The sequence below is a fragment of the Marmota flaviventris genome, chromosome 12 (assembly GCF_047511675.1).
Source record: "Marmota flaviventris isolate mMarFla1 chromosome 12, mMarFla1.hap1, whole genome shotgun sequence".
In the NCBI taxonomy this organism is placed as follows: Eukaryota; Metazoa; Chordata; class Mammalia; order Rodentia; family Sciuridae; genus Marmota; species Marmota flaviventris.
This window is the reverse complement of record NC_092509.1, coordinates 1316929-1327613: the sequence shown is the minus strand read 5'-3', so window position 1 is coordinate 1327613 and position 10685 is coordinate 1316929. Positions and strand designations below refer to the sequence as shown.

The 10685-nt window shown below is 37.3% G+C and overlaps 1 pseudogene; it reads left to right on the top strand.

Annotated features, from left to right (window-relative positions):
- The first annotated feature begins 3641 nt into the window (after positions 1-3641).
- LOC139707872 (zinc finger protein 300-like) lies at positions 3642-4715 on the top strand (annotated as a pseudogene).
- Positions 4716-10685: the final 5970 nt, after the last annotated feature.

Here is a 10685-nt window from a genome sequence, read left to right as displayed (position 1 = left end):
CATCCATGGAGGCATGACTAATACTGTTTATGATAGCATAGGCGAGTTTCATAGAAGTTTTATAAGCCCCTAGAGCTAGTCCAGGTAAACCCACTAAGGAGAATGTCAACCTATTAAATTCTGCCTTAGAGAGAAGCTTCACTGAATCATCACTTTTTTATCAAGAGGAATAGATCTTATATGTATAAATTGCACAGGATGGTGACCTATTAAATACTATGTGGATGGTGAGGACACATTATTCTGCTAAGACAACAATGAGACATTTTTGCAGGTATATAACAATTTTATGCAAGTGAGTCAAGATATTGTAATGGGTTCTAGAAGTTCAGGATCTGACAGTACTGATTTTCCCAGAGCTTGTGTACAGAAACAGAGCAAAATTGTTATTAAAACCAAAGCATTTACAGAGTTTTGTGTGAGTTTATCAATCAAAGCAGTAACAAAGTTATCTAGAGTACATTCTAACCCCATTTTAGCCAACACCTGTTGTGCTGAGGCTGTTAATGGTTTTATATCCCCTGCCCAGTAGCTAGAATTAACTAGAATTCATGTATCTCGGGGTCCTATTTTAATGATTCTCCTCTTTTGAGAAGAATGATTATTCTCTTGTTTGGATGAACTCTTATCTTCCAGGGTTAAATGAAACTTAGAAATCAGCTTGTGAAGTCCCTGATGTACATTTATAATTGCTATTTTTCATGCATGAAGGTAGAGTCCAAACAGGACATGTTGGCATAAGAGTAGCAGTTTATGCTTTTCCCCACATGATCAAAGGTATAGTATCTTGTCATACTGGTCAGATGGAACCTCATATATTACATAATTTTTTTAGTAATGGCTGTTTGAGAATAAAATGTCTATTCAATGCAGATGACCAATTTTGTGTATTAACTTTATGTTGTATATTGAGCACATTACCTGTAAATAAAACAATATTTAATGCATATAAATATAAGAGAGGCTAGATCTTTCTTTGTTTCTGTTTTAAAAGGAACATATTAGGATACAATTTGCTCACTCAACAAAAGCTCGTCCAAAAGAATTATGAGAAATTTCATGATTTAAAACTATATCTCATTGATTAAAATTGTGCAAAAGGATGAGATGAAAAGGCAGGAGCATTATCCATCTCTAAACAAATAGGGCCTCTAGGAGCAGATCATGTTTGGTTTCTTTCCATGCTGTCTGCTGGAGCTGACTTGACATTTTCTTTTTTTAGATTCGATTCTGTTAGTATTTTTTTTTTCTTATGTTTTGTGTTTTCAAATAATGCATTAGTAATCATAAATATTTTGAAGTGAATGAATCATTATAATTTTATTTTGTGATTTTTTAATATTTTTTTATTTTTTTAATTTTGATTAGTGATTTAATTTCTGGATCATTGTTTTTTTTTTTATTGTGGTATGCTTGGATTCTTTTCACACTTCCTATATATATATAGGAAATGTGAAAATATATATGGAGTCTTTGACTATAATATTAACCCTACACAAAACACAGTATATATACATATATAACACTTCTCTTTATATATCCTTTAGATTTTTAATTTTTACAGTATTGTACAAGTTGCTTAGACTTTTCTTAAACTTGGTACTGCTTGATAAGCCTCTCCCATATTGGTAGAATTTCAGATTTGCACACTAGTAATGCCCCTCTCATTTTTTCTTAAAGAATTATTCACATAAACATTGTGCTCATTGATGTTAATATTTTTCAATTTCACTCCCTAAACTTTTTTTGAATAGTGATTTAGTGTTCTTTGAGTAATTCATAACTGTCAGTATCCTTATGTTAAATTCTTAATGTTTTTTTTTTCTTTTTTATCACTTGGATTTAGCCATGCTTATCTTTGTTTATATTTGCTGTACTATTTTTTATTTGTTCACTAAAGGAGCCGAGCCATAAGTAGATTATATAGTCCATTTTTGGGAAAAAAGTATAAAAACTTTTAAATAAATAAAAATAGGCAAGAACAGTGCTGCATCCTTGTAATATTTGCTAATTGGGAGGCCATGAAAAAGTACTTCATTTGAGAGAAGTCACAGAAATTTAGAAACGACATGGCTCTAACAATTTTAAAAAAGACTTGTGTTGTAGTTTGTGATATAGAATTTTTGGGGGTAATCTCAAGCATTACACATGAAACATTAAAAGTTGGATGACCTAAAGATCCAGAATTGCCAGTACTAAATATGTATCCATGAACAATTAAATCAGAAAATTGAAGAGATACCTCTGCTTTTGTGTTTAGTGCAAACATTTTTCTCATTATTAAAGCTAGGGTCTAAATGTGTGTGCCCATCAATGTCAAATGTGTAAAAATATGTACATATATACTATTATTATTTAGTTATAAAATATTTTTTCTCTTAAAGTGTTATAAGAAATATATGCAGGACTTTGAATTAAGTGAAAGGTGGCAGGCAGATATTAAGTTGAAGGAGCATTTGATTCACATGTGGAACTCAGAAATTAAGCTAGCAAAATTTTGCTCACCAGGTACTGTGTTTTGTGTAGGGTTGATATTATAGTGAAAGTCTCCATATTTTTATTTATTGAGCATAATAGGGTCAAGAGTTTTATTTTACCACATAGTGAGTGTATTATGTTCTTCATAAATACTAGTAGAAGGAATATAATACCTTGTAAGAACAAAATTGATAATTATATGAAATAATGATTGTGTTAATTCATTCTATTTAGTAATTTTACCTTGTATATATAGTATAAAATACCATGATATATTTATTGATAAACAAAGTTGTATTTGTCAATAAAGGAAATTCTCATATCACATGAATGTAAAAATATGAAAATCAATTTAATATACTTGACTGTCATGTGTTGAATTCATCCAAGTATTATGGCCATAGGCTATGCAAGGTTTTTATAGTCTTTTTAAAAATGTTTTTATGATAAATTTTATAGACATATATGTGTATATTTCTTAGTAAATTTTTTGTTCATATTTCTTTTTAAGAGTCCATTGCCTCTTTACACTTGTTGAATATTTATGGTATTATCACTCAAAATCTACTAGTTATTTTCATGTCTCTATGTCATGGTAGACAAAAAACATTTTTTGGACATTCTTTAAAAAGTCAGAAATGTTTGTACATGTTTTACATTTCTCTTGTTCTACTGACAGTGAAGGTAGCTGGTAAATATTTCCTAAATACACAATACTATCTTATTAAGGAAAAAAGGCTGTTAATGATACTTTTGTACACTTTATTGTATTACTCTTCTTTATGATGTACTCCTCTTGGATACTGTGGTCTCTACAAGAATTTTGGTAATATTGTCAATGTAATTTTGTCTGTACATTTTTTATTCAACTAATATGTATTTTGGATTTATGGTGACTTTGGACTTACTAATATGCTACACTCCTGATGTACTTATTTTACCTTAATTTCATGTTACGTATGCAAAATATATTTATCCCAGTCTAATCGGTATTGTTTTTATTTTTGTTTATTTCAGCCATGACTCCTAATCATACCCAAGTATATTCACCAGAAAAGGGCCTAAAACATATATTAAATAAAGTGATAAGTGCAAAATATAGAAGTTGTGATCTTGAATATTTACCAAAAAAGAAAATAGGGAAAACTCCAAGTGAGAGTGAACACCAGAAATCATATAAAAAATCAGGCCTTGTTCTCCACCAGAGAATTTATACTGGCGAGAAGCCCTACAAATATAAAGAATGTGGCAAAGCTTTTAGTAAAAAAAAAAGGTCTTATTTACCACAGAGGAAACCACAATGGAGAAAAGCCCTACAAATGTAAAGTATGTGCCAAAGCTTTTGGTCAAAAATCACACCTTATTTGCCACAGGAGAACTCACACTGGAGAGAAGCCCCACAAATGTACAGAATGTGGCAAAGCTTTCCGTCAGAAATCAGACCTTATTTGCCACAGGAGAACTCACACTGGAGAGAAGCCCTACAAATGTAAAGAATGTGGCAAAGCTTTTGGTCGAAAATCACACCTTATTCGCCACAGCAGAACTCACACTGGAGAGAAGCCCTACACATGTAAAGATTGTGGCAAAGCTTTTGGTCAAAAATCAAACCTTATATGCCACAGGAGAACTCACACTGGAGAGAAGCCCTACACATGTAAAGATTGTGGCAAAGCTTTTGGTCAAAACTCAGACCTTATTTGCCACAGGAGGACTCACACTGGAGAGAAGCCCTACAAATGTCAAGACTGTGGCAAAGCTTTTGGTCGAAAATCAGTCCTAATTTACCACAGCAGATCTCACACTGGAGAGAAGCCCTACAAATGTAAAGAATGTGGAAAAGCTTTTGGTCAAAAAATAGACCTTATTCATCACAGCAGAACTCACTGGAGAGAAGTCCTACAAATGTAAAGAATGTGGGGCTGGGGTTGTGGTTCAGTTGTAGAGTGCTAGCCTCGCATATGTGAGATCCTGGCTTTGATCCTCAGCACCACATTAAAATAAATAAGTGAAATAACGGTATTGTGTCCAACTAAAACTAAAAAATAAACATAAAAAAAGAGAGTAAACCTTATTAACAACAGAATTTATACAGAAAAGAACCTCTACAAATTGAAAAAAAAATGCAGCAAAGCTTTTAATAAGAAATCAATTATTTTCACCACTAGGCTACTTATTCTGGAAAGAAGACATATAAATGTAGAGAATGTAGAAACATTTTAAATTATGTATCATAAATTACAAGACATCAGAGAAAGCACATTGGAGAGAAGCTATAAAAATGAGACCATTGTACCATTACTCTAAGACAGGGACAACATTTAATCCTCATCACAATAACCATAGCATAGAGAATGTTTTGAAATGTGAAAATTGACAATGTGACAATGCCTCCAAAATTTATTCACCAATACTCAGAACCTGTGGATAAGTACTGGTTAGAAAAGAAACAAATGGAAAAAAAAAATAGCTACATGTTTCTTAAACACTGCTTATTTTTGGAAAATTCATTGTGCCCAGAAACCCTAAAAAGTTAAATAATATATCCAAAATGTATTTAAATTTTAAATTCATTGAACATCTGAAAACTTATACTAGTAGTGAACATTGAACAGATTTTGTCCAAAATATATGCCTTATATAACAGTGTAACATTTATAATAAATGTGAGAGTATAGTAAAGTTATTATCTATATATTACACCTTGATGTATACATCAAGGATCAGTAAAATACAGAACCCATTTAAGTTTAGAAAACAAGTAGTTGTCTTTAGCTTTTGCTTAAATTTATTAAGCATTATCAAGTTATTTTGTAGAAATAACAGTCATAAATATCATACATGCATAGTGAAGAAACGTCATCTTTGAAAGAATATAATTGTTATTCTAAATCAAAAATTACTATTTTCACTTTTGAATACTGAGAAAAGAATTATATGAAATCTATTTTTTATGTTTAACACTCAAGTGTAATATTTTAAACTTTAATTTTTTGTTGTATTTCAGTTTACGTTTAGGTATTTTTATACACTGAGCCACATTCTTAAGCCCTCTCTCCAGTTTTTCAAATTTTGAGACTGTATTGCTAAGTTGCTTGAAACCACACTAAGTTGCTGAGGCTGAATTTAAACTTCTAAAACTACTCAGCTTCCCAATTTGCTTGGATTACAAGCATGGACCATCATGCCAGGTTTACAGTGCATCTTTTTCACCTATATTTACCTTATGAATGCAATATGTCTTTATAACTGAATATTTGTTTATATGTTAACACTCATGTATTGCATCCTGTTGTTAAATGACAGATATAATAGTGTTCCACTTGACTAAATGTTCTATGTAACAGTAAAACATACTGTTGAGTAAATAATACTCTAGCATCTGTTAATACTTTTACACATTTTTAATAAACTTAATGTGGAATACAATTTGCATAAGTCAGATCATTATTTTTTTCTGTTTGTATTTAGGGTGAAATTAAGAGTTATAAGAAGGATATAAATATAGGAAAATTAGCCCCAGATTTTCATATCTTGAATTATAAATTTTAAAATTTTAACTTTTTAACATTTTAACATTTCCTAGTGATTTTAATAGACTGAATTTCCACAAACTTAAAGGTAGCTCATTCAGGAGAGAAGAGCTTTATCTTTCTTGTGTGCATAATGGTCTTCTAGATTTCATCCTCATTGGAGACTTTTCATTTTTCTGTGAATGAGGTCAATGATCAGTGTTTTCATGTACATTAGTAAATTCTGACATCCTTGTTATTCTATAGGTAGTGTTATTTCAGGGCAGGAATTAGAGAAATGGATGTGGAGTCAAGGTTGAGTGAGTCCTTATACTTATGACAAAATAATAAATGAGCTATGTTTTATAGTCTGATTTTCTGAGGACCAAGTAGTAAGAGGTAAACTGAGAAGGTTGTATGTAAAGATTATGTTTCTTATCATAAAATGTTGACTTTTCAGCTACAATAGGGTAAAAGCTTCTTATTCACAGAATCCATACAAAAATCATATTGAATATCATTCACAATTTTATAAACATTACATATAATTCATGAAGAACAAAGTTTACAGCAACATATGCTTAAGAAGAAGGTCTGAAGAAATTTTACACTCTCCAATATAGACATATTCATACCAATTTAATTATACATGAAACTACACTAAATGAGAAGAAAAATCAATTACATCAACACACAATGATATAGAAATAAAAACTTGTAAATACTTAAGCAAGAGACCAATACTGGATGAAGTGTGTTTTCCAATGCTAGGGAAAAATGGACATATAATCAGTTAAAGGTAATTGAAGAAAGATAAGTTACCCACTTGTAGCTACAACATCATTTGAAAGAAAAAGTGTCACAAAGTAAGCAAAGATTATTCACTTCCATTTGTATGCTTTGTAATATTTTCCAAAAGTATTCTGCTTATTTTATTGCAGTCAAATTGGGAAACAATCCAGAAAGTTAAAAAAGACAAGTATTGCTCTTCTGGTTTTAAAAACAAGAAAAGGAATAGAGTGAGATTTATTAAGCTAGAAAAATTTACTGGGAGAGGAAGATGGCGGCGAGGGGAGTGCATTGCCCCCGTGTGCTGCTTCACTGTGTGGGAGTATGACAAGTCAGGACGGCTAAAGGCTATCTTGTTAGGAATTTCCAGCAATAGTGGGGTGCTCTGGAACCTGGACGAAGGATTTCCATCACACGAGGATCGGCTACGGGGACTCAAACGCAAGAGGTTTGTCGCATGGAGGGTAACACTGCTTATTCAGCAAATCGCCCCGTGGCTAGAGTCTGCAGTATGCGCTGGGAAACGAGGAGATAGCGATGCAGGGATACAGCGCTGCAGTTTCTGCCAGCCGTGCAAGCACCGTACTCAGGGCTGAATTCTGGGTTTGAGACGGGGGAAGGAAGCGGTCCATCTCGGTTCTCCACACCGGTCAGACCACAGAGGAGGCCAGCAGCCACCATGTTGGAAAGCTGACGTCACCATCCCTGTTTTCGACTGACCGCAGCTCATTCAGCCATAGAACAGGTAATTTCAGGCTGCCATTCGCCTGTGGCTTGCAGACAGATTGCTAAGGTTCAGTGCCTGGGGGCTTCTTAGAACCTGATCTTATCAGAGCGAACACCGAGCGCAGGGCGGCCGAGTTCCGGCTCCCGGAACTGCCCTGGCCCAGGGCTGGGGAGCCTGCGGAGGCTGCTTCTTGGACCCTGCTCCTATCAGAGCATACACCAAGCACTAAGCGGCCGAGTTCCGGCTCCCGGAACTGAGCCCGCGGGGAATGCTTCTTGGAGCCTACTCTTATCGGAGCTTACACTGAGCACGGAGCGGCCGAGTTCCGGCTCCCGGAACTGCCCTGGCCCAGGGCTAGGAGCCCACGGAAACTGCTTCTCGGTCCGGGTCCTGCTAAGGGCCGGTCAGGACTCACCCGTTGCTTTGGTTGCCCAGCAAGGGGAACGAAATGCTGCCATTCGCATAGGATACCAACATGGCAGAGATCTGATGTCATCAGAAAGCGGCGGAGGAGAGAACTTCATCAATACCAGCGGCGACAGAAACAGTTGGTCTCCTGGTAGGGGGGGTGAGGCACAGACACCCGAGTCTCCTCAATTTGTCGTCGAGCCAGAGGGGAGGAGCCGGGCCGCTGCCAGTGCCCGGAGCAGGCCCAGCGGCTGGCCAGCGTGGTGACTGCGTGACCCCAATTGGAGAGGGGCAGGGCAGAGCCGCCGCCTGCACTTGCAAGGTAAACAGACCTGTGACAGCCTGGCGGGTCAGGCCCAGTGGGCTGCCAGTGTGGTACACACGTCACCCCAACTGGAGTAGGGGCAGAGCAGATCCTTCTCCCACGCCCGGATCAGGCCCTGCCGGTGTGGTGGCCATGTGACCCCAATTGGAGTGGGGGCGGAGTGGAACCGCCACCCGTGCCCGCAGGGTGAGCAGACCTGTGACCAACCTGCAGATCAGGCCCAGGGGTCCCCAGGCGTGGTAGGAGGGGCAGGGCAGATCCGCCGCCCGTGCCTCCAGGGTAGGCAGACCTGTGACAGACCGGCGGATCAGGCTCAGAAGCCTGCCAGCGTGGTACACACACCACCCTAATTGGAGTAGGGGCAGAGCAGAGTCGCCGCCCGTGCCAGGAACAGGCCCAGCGACCTGCAGGAGGGGTAGTCACGACACCCCAATTGGAGTAGGGGCAGAGCAGAGCCGCCACCCATGCCCGAAAGGTGGGCAGATCTGCGACACGTCACCCCATTTGGAGTAGGGTCAGTGTAGAGCCGCCGCCTGCGCCTGCAGGGTAGGCAAACCTGCAACTGACCGGCGGATCAGGCCCGGTGGCCTGCCGGCGTTGTACACTCGTCACCCCAATTGGAGTAGGGCAGAACAGAGCCACCACAAGCGCCCAGAACAGGCCCAGTGACCTGCCGGCATGGTAGCCACGACACCCCAATTGGAATAAGGAGAGAGCACAGCCGCCACCCGCGCCTGCAGGAAAGATACGCAAGCAGTATGAAAAGACAAGGAAAGAAAGGACCACAAGCAATGCAGGTCAACACAACTTTAGAAGAGGTAACAGCTGCAGCAGATGGAATGTCAAATAAAGAAATCAGGATATACATGCTTCAGATGATCTGGAGTATCAAGGAAGACATTAGACAGCAAAATCAGACAATGAAAGATCACTTCGACAATGAATTACGCAAACAAATCCAGGAAGCAAAGGATCAACTATACAGGGAGATAGAGGTTATAAAAAACAAACAAACAGAAATCCTAGAAATGCAGGAAGCAATAAACCAACTTAAAAACTCAATGGAGAATACTACCAGCAGAGTAGAACACTTAGAAGATAGAACATCAGACAATGAAGACAAAGTATTTCAACTGGAAAAGAACATAGACAGCTCAGCAAGACTGTTAAGAAACCATGAGCAGAACATCCAAGAAATATGGGATAACATTAAGAGACCAAACTTAAGAGTCATTGGGATACAGGAAGATACAGAGCTCCAAACCAAAGGAATGAGCAGTCTATTCAATGAAATAATACGAGAAAACTTCCCAGACTTGAAGAATGAGACAGAATCCCAAATCCTAGAAGCCTACAGGACGCCGAATGTGCAAAATCATAAGAGATCCACACCTAGACACATTATAATGAAGATGCCCCAAATACAGAATAAGGAGAGAATTTTAAAAGCTACAAGAGAAAGGAAGCAGATTACATTTAGGGGTAAGCCAATCAGAATAACAGCTGATCTTTCAACACAGACTCTGAAAGCTAGAAGATCCTGGAATAACATATTTCAAACACTGAAAGAAAATGGGTTCCAACCAAGAATTGTGTATCCAGCGAAATTAAGCTTCAGGATGGAAGATGAAATTAAAACCTTCCACGATAAAGAAAAGTTTAAAGAATTTGCAGCTAGAAAACCATCTCTTCAAAACATCCTCGCCAAAACATTACAGGAAGAGGAAATGGAAAAAACAATGAAAACCAACAGTGGGAGGTAGGACAGTAAAGTGGGGGAAAATAATCAAAGAGGAAAACAAACCATGTTTAGTAACAGAAATAAACAAATATGGCTGGAAGAACAACCCATACCTCAATAATAACCCTAAATGTTAATGGCTTAAACTCACCAATTAAGAGACACAGGCTAGTAGAATGGATCACAAAACAAGACCCAACAATATGCTGCCTACAGGAGACGCATTTGATAGGAAAAGACATACATAGGCTGAAGGTGAAAGGTTGGGAAAAATCATATCACTCATATGGACTTTGGAAACAAGCAGGAGTGTCCATACTCATATCAAATAAAATATATTTCAAGCCAAAGTTAATCAAAAGGGATAAAGAGGGACACTACATACTGCTTAAGGGAACCATACACCAACAAGACATAACAATCATAAATATTTATGCCCCAAACAATGTTGCAGCTATGTTCGTCAAACAAACTCTTCTCAAGTTCAAGAGTCTAATAGACCACCATACCATAATCATGGGAGACTTCAACACACCTCTCTCGCCACTGGACAGATCTTCCAAACAAAAGTTGAATAAGGAAACTATAGAACTCAATAACACAATTAATAACCTAGACTTAATTGACATATATAGAGTATATCACCCAACATCAAGCAGTTATACGTTTTTCTCAGCAGCACATGGATCCTTCTCAAAAATAGAT